Raw genomic sequence first — 15,509 nt, 5'->3', positions numbered from 1 at the left:
CAGTTGCACAATAGTTAATCACATTAACTACTAACCTAGCACAACTTTAGTTTGTTATATGTTAAAAACCGTGTAGGACAGGAACAAACATTTCTATCTATTCTTAGACTTCTTTTATGCCTTTGTTTGGATTCATTTTCTATCTCAAAAATTTTAATATACTAACAGGAATATACTTCTGGATAACTAGCTCAGCAGTTAAGATCTCATAATGTTCTTGCAGAGAAAAATGAGTTGAGTTCCAGGGACACATATCTGGCAGCTCATAGACATTTGTTACAGAAATGTGTTGTATCAAAATCCATAGCTTATTTTCTGTTCATGCTAATTCACAAACTTGTAAAATTATTGATATGCTTGAGTAGGAGTTGTATTAATGGAAGGATGCTTAAGCATGATCATGCATGTATAATAAAAATTTGTGAATATGTACATACAATTGTATGCATTTGTATGTACACATAACCCAAACACCTACACACCTATAAAACCATGAACATTCATTCATTGACTGCAGCATGAATGAACACACATTGAAATTCAATTCATCTAATTCTATCTGCAGGAAGTAGTTAACATTATGAGTTTCTTTGTATGAATGTTTATATGTACACATATACATTATTCTGAAATACTGGTTTATTTATGAAAGTAATAAAATTGGACTGAAGAGATGATTTAGGGTTTAACACTCTTGCCACATGAACATGAATACCTGAACTGAACATGCTGAAGGGATAAAAAGAAAAGATGGGTGTAGAAAATATTCCTGTAATAGAAATTTTGTGGTCATGAAGAAAAGAGAAAGTCAAGGAAATGCTTTCCACTGAATATGGCAAAAACAATTAGCATAGGTTTCAGAGATATAACCAGTTTAAAAATAAAAGGGAGAGCAACTGAGGAAGATAACCAGTGTTGAGTGTGGCCCTAACAAGTACATGTGTTCAGTCACACACAAGCTCACAATCACAATAGAGCTAAGAATATAGACTATAAGAATCATTTTAAATTTTCATAGAGTCATCATACAATCAGGGAGGCAAGACATATACTAAATACAATAAAGGCAACATACAGCAAGCCAATAGCCAACATCAAGTTAAATGAACAAAAACTTCAAGCATTCCTGCTAAAATTAGGGACAAGAGCAGGCTGCAAATTGCACCATAGCTCCTCAATACAGTGCTTGAATTTCTACCCAGAGTGATAAAACAAAGGAGATCAAAGGGATATAAGCAGGAAGAGAAGAACAGAAAGTATCATTATTTGCAGATGATAAGTGACCCCCAAGATTCTACCAGTGAAATCCTACAGCTGCTAAACAATTTCAGTGAAGTGTCTGGATACAAAATTAACTCAAAAAATTCAGTAGACTTTCTGTACACAAACAACAATAAGGCTGAGAAAGAAATTAGGTAAAAAAAAACACACTTCATAATAACCACAAATACTATAAAATATCTTGATGTAACTCCACCCAAGCAATTGAAAGACCTGTATGGCAAGAACTTCAAGTCTTAGAAACAAGAAACTGAAGATTTTAGAAGATGAAAACAACTCCTATGATCATAGATTGTTAGGATTAACATACTACAAATGGCCATGCTGCCAAAAGCCATCCACAGATTCAATGCAATTCCCATTAAATTCCAACACAATTCTTTACAGACCTGGAAAGTTCAACCATTAACTTCATATGGAGAAATAAAAGACCCAAGATAAACAAAACAATCCTGTATAATAAAAACTTCTGGCAGTATCAAAATCCCTGATTCAAGCTATATCACATAGCAATAAAAATAAAACGTGCATGGTATTGGCACAGAAGCAGACTGGTTGATCAGTAGAACCAAACTGAAGGTCTAACTAGATGTCTGCATGTAGAAAATGCAAATAGACCTGTATGTATCATCCTGCACATACTCAAGGCCAAGTGGATCAAAGACCTTGAAGTAAAACCAGAGACTCTAAATCTGTTAGAAGATAAAATAGAGGAAAAGTCTGCAACTCATTAGCATAGTAGACAATAGAATAACAATAGAACAGCTCTGAGATCAACAATTAATAAGTGAGATCTCATGAAACTGTAAAGCTTCTGTAAATCAAAGAACACTGTTTTTAGAACAAAATGGCAGCTTACAGATTGGGAAAAGATCTTCACCAATCCTACATCACAGAGAGGGCTGACATCTAAAATACACAAAGAACTTAAATCAAATATCAGCAAATCAAATGATCCAATTAAAACAAGAGGTTGGTTGGTGATGCTAGGATTTATAGCCAAGCATGGGGTGGAGTTCCAGTGGTTTTGTGGAAATGTTTTAAGGGCCTGCAAGGGACAGGAACCCCAAAATAAGACTAACAGAGACAACTAACTAAGAACCATGGGGGGTTACAGAGAATGATACATCAACTAAGGAGCATGCATGGTCTGGGCATTGGCCCTCTGCACATAGTTGGCCAATGAGTAGTTTGGTATCCATATTGGTCGCCTGGCAAGTGTAGTTGCAGGGGGGAGGCTGTTTCAAAATGAACTCTATTGTCTGCTTTTGGAGCACTTTCCCCTGGCAGGCTGGCTTGCCTGGCCTCAGTGGATGACGATATGATCAGTTATGATGTGACTTCATGTTTTGGAGAGGGTTGATATGGTGGGAGGGGAGATCATTTTTTTTTCTGGGGGAAAAGAGAGTAGGAGAGGGGAAAAGAAGCAGAGGGGGAAGTGGAGAGGTGAAGAAAGAAGAATCATTTTGGGGGATGTAAAGAAAATAAACTGAAATTTAAAAACAATCATTTAAAAATATCTAAAAGACATCACACAATTAATTTTAGTAGCTCTTTACAAATATTTCTCTACCTATTAAATATTGAAAACTTCCAGACCTGATTGAAGTTGCTTGGCCATTTAATCAGAACTTCATTGATGAAAAAGCCTTGATCTTGTGGACTGTTGAAGACAAACTCTCCCACTTTAACTAGTAATGAAATATGCTTAGTATGTTCCACAAAATTTTGTATATCATATGTTTCCATAATTTTCTTGTTCTCATCGAAGCTTATTTCATCTCCAGCACCATTCGTCACTTTAAATTTACTCAGAAATGGATGCAGCTGAAGAGAGACATCATTTGATATGAGTGGCCCATACAAACTACTGTTTGATGACCTTTAAGGGAAATCCATTCTCTCTCTCTCTCTCTCTCTCTCTCTCTCTCTCTCTCTCTCTCTCTCTCTCTAACATGGTTTTGTTTTTTAAGAGGCTTAGTTTGTTTAGGTGTCCCCCACACGTGTTTTAGTGAGATGAACAGTTCTCCCCATGAAAGTAATGCAAGAGCTACTGAACATAAGGTATGGAAAATGTGGAGCATGCTCTTAGAGGGAACAAGGCCCTGTAACTTTCGCCAACACCAGCAAAATATTTCTAATTAGAAAATACAAATTTTTTAGAGAAAATCAGTGAATTCATATGTCCCTTTTGATGCCACACAGTGAATATGAGTGTATTTCAATTAGGTAAATTGATATACATGTATATGAGATTACAAAGAGATAATATTACTAGGAGTTTATGCAAAACTCTAGATTCATTTAAAATGTACATTAAATATGTATAAACCATATGTCAGTTATAATTTAGGAAACTGAAATGAGACCCACTACCTGCCTTCATTTCACTTTGGTTTGTTTTCTGTTTCAACATTTGACTTTCAGCTTTGATATGAACACTATGTGGTACAATATGCACTACAAATGTGTCTGGTGCCTCTGGAGGCCAGAAGAAGGTGCTGGATCCCCCAGACGTGGAGTTACAGATAGTTGTAAGCTTTTATCTAGAAAACAGGAATTGTGGGTCTTTTCAAGAGCACGAAGTACTTCTAAACACTAAGCCACTTCAGGCCCCCTACATATGTTTTATTTTTGTTTTTGTTTATTGCCTACAAGTGTGTATACATGTACACAAAGTGCATATCTGACTCCTGCAGAAAGCAAAAGAGTGTGTCAGATTCCATGGAGCTGAAATTAAGACAGTTGTGAGCCACCATATGTGTGCTGACAACCAAACTCAGGGACCCTGTATGAGAATCACATGCTTATAAATGCTGAATCATGCCCCTAGCATGATTTAATTCCATATTTAACAAATTAAACAGGTTAATACTTCAACTTATGATATTCAATATTATGTTACCTAATTCCTACTTATATTATAGAACTGTTGCTTAGGTACTCTGTTATCTAGAGAAGGGTTATACAAACTTACCTAATATCACATCTCTGGTAGACCATGTTCAGAAACAGTGACAATGTCTATGTTAAATATTATTGTTTTCCATAATGCTCAAGATTACATCGTACACTATACATTCAGAATTTATTTGTTGTTCATCTGTCTTTGATAGAATTTAAAGTTAAATTTACTTGATCAACAGTCTTCTTTATGATACCCTGTTTGAAGGTGATCATCAAGGCTCATATGTGTGGATGATTCCTGTTTATATCTGGTTGGTTCAAAACCCAAACACATCCATTTATCACTAATGCATGGAGATATAGTCTCATCTTATTAGCTGGTTTATGCTCTAACCTTTAAGATGGAAGCACTGTTTGGTTTTAACTTCATTTTACGCAATTAAGAATAAAGAATTTGTACAAGCAATTACTTTTCATTTACTCATGACTTTAGAACATGCAATTTATTTTTCACAAAGGTTCTTCTTATGTCTTGTGTTATTAAGCTAAATTTCATTTTATGTGAAAAAGCAGCTTTGGATGTGGTCACTATGTCTATACCTCATGGAACTTGACATATTCCATGAAAGCACATGAATTTTAATATTAAATTTGCTTTATTTTTACATGGATTACATTTATATGTTACAGAATTTCATCTCTCACTATGAAAGCATTTATTAAAAGACATTCAAACTTACTGTCTTCAAGTCAGTGCTTTCAGTCCCAAAATCATATAAGATAATTACAGACGTATACACATACACCGTGACAGAAGCTTTTCCATTTTAACTTATACTTTTAATTATAAGATGAAAATGTTTTAATGGCTTGACCACAGTAATTACTTAGTAATAATGTTAGATTCTGAGCTTCCCTTGCATATGAGTGAGACTTACCTGTAATGGTAGAAGCCAGTCTGTGTTTCTGTCTTCCGTAGATCCCATTTCAGTTTTGTTCAACAGCACTTTATGGAGGGCATGGGCCATGGAATACACTGCATTCCATATGGAAAAGCTAGACTCAGAAATGGTCATCTGATCAAATTTTTCATGATAAATCTTTAGGGAAATATTTGCTGGGCAGGGTTTAAGAGATGTACATGGCAAAGAAGGAAGTGAACAAAGAAAATTGTCAATCCAGAATTTAGAGAAATAAAAATCTCCTTGGTATCGGGAGGGTGTAAGATCCTCAAGAAAGTTCTTGAAACCAGGGATAGTTCTCTTCTTTGAAAATGATACACTTCCTCTGAAAAAGTATATCAAATAATACTCATCTGCTGCAGAATCTAAATGTATTAAGTGTTGCTTTGCCATGATCCACACCTTCCCTCTGGCTAAAAATATTCTGTTCTCAAGGCAGAATATCAACAAGTCATCTATATCACCATAGAATACCTGCACATTCACTTGTGTATGTTGGTTCAGGTCCACCAAATCAGCAACATATTTTAACCCTAGCTTCCAATAAGCAGGGATTTTTTGTGTAAAAGCCACACAGATATCTTCTGTTGCCATCTCTGCTTTGAGGTGAGAGAGGAACTCTTTTCCTTTCAGATCATCAACCACAAAAATCCCTACCCAATTCCAGCCAAAGCACAGCAATAAAGAAATCACACCATGGGTTAGGCCTCTCTCTTTAGGAGACATCTGATAAAGGGATGGGAATGTAACTTTGTCACTTAGCTCGGCATTAAAAGATCCATATGTGACCTGAAGAAACAAAAAAAAAAAGTGATTCTGATGTTCTATGTATTTGGGGTCATCACCCTAAGAGAGGAAATGGGTTCATTCTTCACATATGTATTCTTTAACTAAGTGATAACAATCAGAGCCACACTGTGGGTTGTGTGATCTTGATTATTTCCTACCCTTATGCTCACCCAATGTTTTCTTTGTTTATAATAATGCCTTCTGATGGATGCTTTGCTTCAGTATAGGCTGGAAATACTCAGAGTATACCTATGTATATATTCTTTGCTCTCTGAGGTGTATTATCCTGAATGATATCATAAAAATTCCTTGAAAATTTTTCACTTGAGGACTGTTGCAAATTTAATAACATGTCCTGTACTTTATATTTTCTTATGTCAGATATTGACCATTCAATGTATTATCAGATGTTTATATGCTAGATTTGGCACTTAGGTGTTGTAGAATTTGACTTGTGAGCAAATACAGCCTCAGTATTCACAGAACATCTTGCCAGCATTTAGAGATAGAATCATGAATACTATTAAGTTATCTGCTTCAAAATTATCAGAATGTACTGCTCATGCTTTTCACCTCACTCTTTCCCCTACTAATCATTGCCATACTAAGGTAATTCATTCACTGCTTTTGAAATCTGTCTAAAGTAAACAATTGTTTGTTTTCTTTTGCTCAGGTTTCCTATGTGACTGTGAACAAAAATACTTTCCTAACTTACTTGTGGGACTTTGTAGAGCTCCAAAAGTGATCCAATAGCAGCAGAAAATTCCGGCTGGGTTCCTGAAATGATTCCTAGAGCTTTGTGTTTTGTTTTGCATTTGTAATTAGGGATATAATCACTCCTCCCAGACAAGAACATCAGAGGGCCCTCCAGGGTTCTTTTGTTAGAATTAAAGGAATTGTAGACATGGAAACCCATGGTTATATTAGGAAGCAATTGTTTGTCCTTATTGATCTCCTCCATGGCAAAATATACAGTCAGCAAAATTTGATAGTTTTTCCATTTCATTCTAAACACATAGGGATAGAGCGATGAGTATAGTCAGTTAATTTTTTTTCCAGAAATTCTTTATCAAATTCAGAAACTTAGAGGTCTTAGGCCATGACTTTTCCTGTGACATTTGAAGCTTTTGTGAATGAGCCCCGGACAACTTAGGAACATCATAGAATGGCTCCTAAAACCCAAGAAATTAAACTGCATCTAGTAATAGTTTTTTTTTTTCTGTGCATTGTCACTTGCCTGTGTCATATGACTGCTGAATATATAGGTGCTGATGATCTTTCTGTTTGTGGAGGCATTGGGATATGGAAGAGTTACTAAAGTGTTCACTAGGAATATGATTAACCACTTCATGTCCTTTTATTTTGAAATGATTTAATTTTATACTCACTTAAAATTTTAACATGTTTGTATGCACTCTTACTGTTAAAGTATCTCTTTGGTGGATAGGCAGATGTCCAGGCATTTAAGCACTCAGACCCCTTTGAGTAAAAGCTAGTATTATTTCTCAATGCCCACTGGGAAGCCTTGGATCCATGTGTAGCTCTAGGTCATAAGATCCTTTTTGGCATCTTTGGGCACCGGCATACCTGGGCATTCACACATATACAAGAAGGTAAGCACTCAAGACATGAAATAAAAATAAATAAACCTGTGTAAAATAGTGTTCTAGGGCCTTGAGAAATGACTGATATGTTATGACTACTTGTTGCTCTTGTGGAGGACCCTGATTCAAGTCCCAGTAGCCAGTTTTAGGTTCCAAAAATATGTACCACCACTTCTAGGGTATCCACATCCTTCACTGGCCTTTGAAGTAACAATGCACACACAGACATGTAGGCAAAACACATGTAAATCTAATGTAAAAATTAATTTTCTTTACAAAATGAAAATAGTAGTAACTAAAGAAAAGGTATTTCATGAAGCTTGCAAATTAAATAAAGAATTAGAGTTTCCTAGGTAAGGCAGTGAAAGAAAAAAGTAAGTTATACTAGCATATAAAAGAGAGGAAAACCCCAAGCATTTTAAGACAATACAAAAGTGCTCTCAAGGGGAGGTGGTGTAACTTTGTTGCAGGTTGGTTGGCTGAAGGTCCTTGGGAGGAGGTGAAACTTTGTTGCACATAGGTGGGCTGAACTTTCTCACTCATGACCTTCAGTGTTTAGGGAAGGGACCTCAGAAGCTTCTTTCAAAACCTGTGGTAGATAAGAGTCTGGGTAACCCTTACAGAGGGAGCTTAACAGAAATCATGAATCTATAGGCCACTAGGTTCTACTGAAGGAACAATTCTGCCTTCAGCCCTACCATCACTGGGAAGTAACACCATTTGGTTGTACTGCATTAATCTGAGATGTATGGCCAGATGCTATGTTAAGAGAGAATCTATTGGTCAACAACAGGCAATGAGGAACAACTGAGAGAAAGAAAATTAGTCTTTCCCAGGGATTATCCCAAAGTAAATATTGAACTGTATGATTGTATACATGTATCAATGAGAACTCCTGGAAACAGCTGTGTCTGCAAAGACTGGCTATAAAAACTTTAATGATATGGAGAGATTGGAATGTAGTAGCTCTGGGGCCTCATTACCATAGTCCGGACTACCTGACACATCCTGAGTAGCCGTTTCTTGGACACCTCTAATGTTGAGATGATCTCTTACAGACAGAACAAAATCATTTTGGAATTCAGTAACCCAGAACACCACTGGCTTCTGCCTCTCTAAAAGACAAGAATTACATCATACAGCATCTTAGGCCTGTATGATAAATTTCTCCATCTTGCTGTCTACCTCCTCTCTCATGTTTCCAGTGATATATTGGACTTACAGCTGTCTTTATTCACTTACTATGAAAAATGCATGAATCTACTTCCATATTGTAACATGGGATTTGGGATGACTTTAATTGTGTTCCCAGACTCTCAAATTTATTCAACAATAAATTCACTCTCCGTTTTTTCCATTTGAGCTGAGGGCTGATGTTTTTCCAATCACATAAAAGTAATTCTAAAGAGTAAACAATTGATTCAGTTGGTTATATGCATATACTCATTCATGTATATATGTGTGACAGGAACTCCACATGAAGATCATCAGGGCCAATCCAACAGGGCCCAGAGGGTTCTTCAGAGTCTGAAGCACCCACCAAGGACAATGCATGGTTTGAAACTTAGGTCCTCTACATATAAGTAGTTGAAGGGATGATTAGGCTTCATGTGGGTCCGGTAGTTAGGGAAGAGGGAGATAACTCTGACATGGAATATGTTTTCTGCTTGTTGATCACTTTCCCCTGATTGTACTACCCTAACAGACCACAGGAAAGGGAGACAAACTCACTTATCCTAAGACTACAGGAGCTGCAGTGTGTATTTATGGGGCAAAATAAGGGAGGGGGATGTGGGAGAGAGGGTGGGATTGGGAGTAAAGAAGGGTGCAACATATTACTAAGATGTAAATTGATTTAATTAGTAAAAATATTCAAGTGAAAAGGTATGGTAATAAATGAGATGCTCTTCCTCAAATCCCTCAGAGAGTTCTGTCAAATATGGAATTAATTTAATGAAAAAGGCTTTCTCTGACAGGCATCTGGAGTCATTAGCTATGCCTATCCACAAATAAAATGGACAGAAATGGCCTTTTCTTTGATCATATTTTAACTGAGGTAATGCTGAAAACTGAACAATGAATTGCCACATGTTTCTCCCACCAGTTTGTCCCTGCCCAACCTATGGAAATTGTAGAGTTAAATGCCATACTCTGCCTGGCTAGGGTAGGTGAATTTTTCCAAGTGCCTCCTTCATAAAAAATCTTTCAGGCCTCATAAGTCTGGTGTTTGGGGGCTGATGATGCCCTGTGTGGCAGTTGAAGCCTTAATGCTGTTTTGTGTGGCATCAAAAGACTGTCAAACTCTGATGGCTATGAAGTCTTTGAGATTGCCATGGAGGATCCCAGACTGAGTGCCAGAGATCTGTTAAGTCTCTGTCATTTTGACAGATATAAAAGAAATTTGGATTATACTGCCTGCTCAAATTTCTCTCAGATCTCTTGACATGTTGACAGAAAGTTGTCACTATAGAAATTTAGCAAAGGTAAGAAACTTTAGGCAGCTCCTCTGAACAAGGTTGTAACTGCATGGTCCATCCATATTATACATGAAAGTCAGTCCTTGTACTTTTCTACAGTTACTAGATTCTCTGCTGAAGAAAGCATTATCTTGCTGGTTTCACACTGAAAAATCTAATCTCACAAAATTAAATTCAAATGAAATTCAAACAGAAGCTACTAATACCTAACAGTTTGCTTTTTATGGTTCTTTCATTTAAAAGAACTTGCTTGTCTATCATTTCCCCCAGTAATCAGACAACTTTGTCTCTTGGTAAATGCCTGGATAGATGAAATGAACACTTTAAAGTTGATGTAAACTTTGATTATATAAGAAAGTGATTTAAGGTATGTAAATGCAAGTTGTAAATGTCTGAGAAAATGGTTTAATGTATGTGAAAATGAGAGTTAAAGATTTCAAAATTTCCGAGATTTAAAATATGAATCAGTGGAGGTCTGATATGCTATGAAAAACACCAGGTGATAGCACTGGCTAGTCTTGCATAGTTACAGAATCAAACTTTTTAATGTCCTTTGATTTCTGTTGAAGATATACTTCAATGCTTCTCATTGTGCTGAAATCTTATCTGACATTACACATTCAGAAAGAGGAAAGGCTGTTCATTTTTTAGCCCAGAACCATCCTTTTTGGTGCCCAAGCTATAGCTTTAAAGCATGAGTCTAACCCAGCTGTTTACATACACTTGCTTTTTCTAAAGTGAGGATTTCAGAATAGATTACAGATTGTGGACATGTTAATATATTTAAAACTTTTATATCTTTGTGTAAACTCCTTCAAGGAATTGAGACTTGATCCACTTATAATGGATCAAATAGAATATAGATTTAGACTTTTGTCAATTAACAATTCAGTCTTTTCTGTCTCTTGTTATCTCTGAGGATTGGCTCTTTCCTTCCTCCTGTGTTGGGATTCCTTCTCTCTCCAGCTGCAGTGAGCTACTGAACTATGGTTTCTCTATCTTGTGAAAGCATTCCTAAGAGTCCTTTACTTCCAAAATAAATTAGGAATCCTGGTGTGTCTGTTTTTCTATTTAAGTACTCCATAACAATACAACTACCAGGACCACAGACTTGTATGTTTGTTTCCTGCTCAGAGAGGAAATATGTATTGAGGTTTCAAGAAGGTACTTTTCATCAAAGGACCACACTAATCCCAAAATTGATGTTCAGATGAACACATGTCCCAATTATAGCATCAACTGAACAATAGGAATATGAAAAAGCCTAATGACTCCTCTACAGTATCATAAATAACCAACAACCTAACTCACAGTTTATCAGAGAGATAAAGTGGCAGATGAATACTTCAGAAAGTAAAGAGATGAATAACAGAAAAGAAAACAGAATCAAGCAATGAATTCAACTGGGCATTGAGACAAGAATGAATAGTCTCCAGGAGAACTTTGATGAGGGATAGAATAAACAGCAATACACAGAAAATACTCAGTACAATGTAAGATAAATCTTAAGATAAAATTGAGATTCTGATGGAGGAGAAAGACAGAAAGGTTGGAAATGAAAATCATAGAGCTTCCAATCAAATCACAGAACACTGGGTTTTCAGCAGATCTAAGTAGAAGACAGAATATGTGCATGAAAGACATGAATTTCAGAACACTATATTACAATGTCAATGATAAATAAATAAGTAATGAGTATGACCACAGCATCTAAACACTGAGATATTTTAAAGATACTAAAGCCAGAGTATGAAAAACATGAGATCCTAAGAGTTGTACTAAGGACATAGGGATATTCAAGTTCAATTGAGCAGAAACTCTCCAAGTTTCTGAAAAGAAACAGATATTCAAACATAAGATCTTTAGATAGCCAAATAGACCTGAGAAGAATGGAAACTTCTCGTGACATATTAGATTCAGTGTGTTATAAATATCTAATCCTGACCATGGAATCACACCATGGATCAGACACAAAAGTTAAGTTTTTCTGATCCCTGATTTATTTCTGGCCAGAAACATAACACAGAGAAGTGGAAATGTTTGCAGATGCACAATGAAGCAGAAAAAAAAAATGTGAAACTGTTTTTCACATTGTTCTCTATCTAGTTCATTATTCTCAATAGAATTACATGTGTTTAGCAGGTTGTGTACTGTCTTTTAGCCAGAACAACCATAGCACATTCAAGCAAGTACTCACAGATCGGCATTCCATAGTTGACTTGGTTCTCTGTCAAAAATGGTCTGGACTTTATGATGTAGATCAAGTGGGATGGAAATGGGGATAAATGTAGCAAGGTTAACATCTGCCTCCATGTAGGTGTTGGGCCCCCAGTAATAACCACAACTGAGCAGAGGCATCCTCATTGAAGTAAACAAAGGTTTCAGGAGGAGGCTGAGGCAAAGCAAAGGAAGGGACATGTCAGAATCTTCACTATGCAGAGACAGTCCCCTGCATTGAGGCTGATCCAAGGAGATTCTTCGCTTAGGTCCTGTAACAGGCTCAGACCTCAGAAGTGTTAGAGAAGACTTTGTAATCTATAGCTGCTTCCTACTGTTTCTTCAGGCTCTCAGTCTGTGCATACCCAAAGTTTTACATGACAGGTCAGTACAAACACTGTAGCAAAGTCCAGACATCTGAGGGTCACAGTACTGAGATATTTCTGTCACTGTAGCCAGACTTGCTCTGAATTTTCTGTCTTTTTATTGTTCTATTTCCCTCTCATCCATGTACTCTTGGAATCCCATAGCCCTGGGGCTCTGCACCTGGTTCCTCCAGGTGAAAAACATGTTTGGTTCTTTCTTTCTTCTACAACCCATATGATTTCATCATGGTCCACAGTGACTTTGGAGAACACCAGAGTCTGAGACAGAATTGTAGGACATCAAAAAACAGCTTGTTGTTTCTGGACTGGTGTTGTTAAAGATAGTTTGAAGATTTGATTTCCTCTAGTAAGGGGAGCAGGGGCAGTCACTTTTTGAACACTTTACTACATCTTTGATCACTTCCACCAGTCAATGTGGCTAAACTAAACAACAGGAAAAATAGATCCAGACAGTTTTGATGAGACCTGATAGGCTACAGTAAGATAGTAGAAGAGGAGGACATCCCTATCATCGGGGAGAAACATTGGGGTAGGAGCTGCAGAAGGAGAGATTTCAATCATACTTTGACATGAGGTTTTGACCAAGAAATTAAACACTGGTGACTCAGCCTTATGCAGGACACCTGGGTTCGGGGTTCACAACTCAGCTTTTGCATTCAGACCTCCTCCAGGACATCTGGCACCAAATTCAGAATTATACAGCACCAAAAGAGGGGGCAAGATGCTCATAGGCAATTTAAGTCATGACAAATAACACATTTACAACTTGTATGCTTAGCCTAGATTATCAGCCACTTTCCTCTTTACATTCTTTCCTGATTAAAAGACAAACATTAACCACCTTAAGAATCAGGATAGGAGTAAGTTTTGGAGCCTGTGATTATGAACTCAGGTTTGAACCTGGCAGCAGAAGTCTTGAGATGGCTGAACTCAGTCAACTATCTCATAATAACAAACAAAAAGAAAAGTACTTCACCTCTAACCTTTTTCTACTTTACTGTAATACTCTTTATCATAATTACTACTGATATAATTTCATGGTATTTTTATTATATATATTGTTATAATAAGATATATACTGTATAATGCAAATAAAAATTTGATATCTAACTTAACTAAAATCCATTCATGAAAATGCAGCCATGAAATTTCAAAAGAGCTAAAACTGCAAGAGGCTTTGAAGGTAGGAAAGTGAAAAAATGATGTACTGTTAATTCTTCTATATAAACAAACAAAATAATTAATTGATGCCTCCCATGTATAATCTTGCAAAATTTGGTTACTGGAATTTTAAAAAAACTATATAGTGATTATACACACAAATCTATCTATCTATCTATCTATCTATCTATCTATCTATCTATCTATATCAATCCAGATATAGATAAATATACCTATACAGTGAAATTTCTATGTAGGCACCAGCTTAATTTCTCTATGTTCAGTGAGTTGTGTAAGTGATGTATTCAGCGATAGAGACTTGCAGTGAATTTATGGAGAGCAAATTATAATATTGATCAAAGTGTGCATTGTTTGGGCATTCCAATAAGACTCCTTTGGCCACCACCTCAAGTAGCTATAACCCATTCTTCATTGATGACAAGTGACATCCTGTTGTGACTCTCATATTATTTCATTTGGATCACCTTCAGATATGTATATATTTTAGGAAGCTCCTGCTCTATTAGGTTACTACAGTAACATTTAATTGACATTTCATCTTCGCTGTCTCTCTTCATATAACTTTCCTTAATGTCCTCTTTGTTCCCCACTTCCAACTGATTCTTCATGAGCCCATCCTCCATCTATAAATAACTATTTTACTGACCTATCCTAGGGAGATCTAGTTACTTGTTCTCGTACACTAGTCCCTTATTCTGTGTGTATCCTACATGGTTTTATGTACTGTAGGTTTCTTATCATTCACTTTAAAAGTAATATTAACATGTAAAAAGATACATGCCATATTTGTATATTTGAACCTGTGTTACTATATACTCAGACTGATTTTTTTTCTAGTTTGCCTGCAGATATGCATTTACTTTCAAATTTCATTATTTACTTTGTAAAATGACTGAGTAATATTTTGTTGTGTAAATGTCCACATTTTCTTTATCTATTCTTCTGTTATGGACATCTGGGTTATATCCGATTTCTGGAAGTGTTGATTGGAGCAATCATAAACATGTTTGCCCAAATGTCTCCATGGAAGGGTGAACCATTCTTTGGATATATGCCCAAGAGTAGTATAGCTGGTTCTAGAGGCAGAACATTCCCACCTTGCTGCGGAAAAGCCACAAGTATGTCCTTAGTGGCTAAACATGTTTGTACTCCTACTAGCAATGTCTGAATATTCTTAGCCATTGTGACTCTCTTTAGACCATACCCCAAACTACTTTTGGTTTCCATTTCCCCAGTGACTATGGATTTTGCACGTATCTTTAAATGTTTCTCAGCCATTTGAATTATTTCTTTAAGAATTCTCTTGTGATATCTTCTTCCATTTCTTTCTTCAGAGACTGAAAGTTTTTTTTATATATATACAAGTCTTTGACTTGCTTGTTTAGAGTTACACCAAGGTATTTTATGTCCTTTGTGGCTATTGTGAATGGTGTTGTTTTCCCTAATTTCTTTTTCAGCCCTTTTGTCTTTTGTATACAGGAGGGCTATTGATTTTTAATTGATTTTATATCTAGCCACTTGGCTGAAAGGGTTTATCAGCTGTAGGAGTAGATTTTTTTGGGTCACTCATGTATACTATCATATCATCTGCAAATAGTGACATGATATGAACTCATGGGCTGGCTCTTTGATCACAACCACCTAAGGGGGTAGCAGCACCAGTCCACAGAGGAAGACAAAGAAGACAGTCATGATGACACCTGA

Source organism: Meriones unguiculatus (assembly GCF_030254825.1).
Source record: "Meriones unguiculatus strain TT.TT164.6M chromosome 13 unlocalized genomic scaffold, Bangor_MerUng_6.1 Chr13_unordered_Scaffold_41, whole genome shotgun sequence".
NCBI classification, from domain to species: domain Eukaryota; kingdom Metazoa; phylum Chordata; class Mammalia; order Rodentia; family Muridae; genus Meriones; species Meriones unguiculatus.
Note: the sequence above shows the minus strand (reverse complement) of the source record.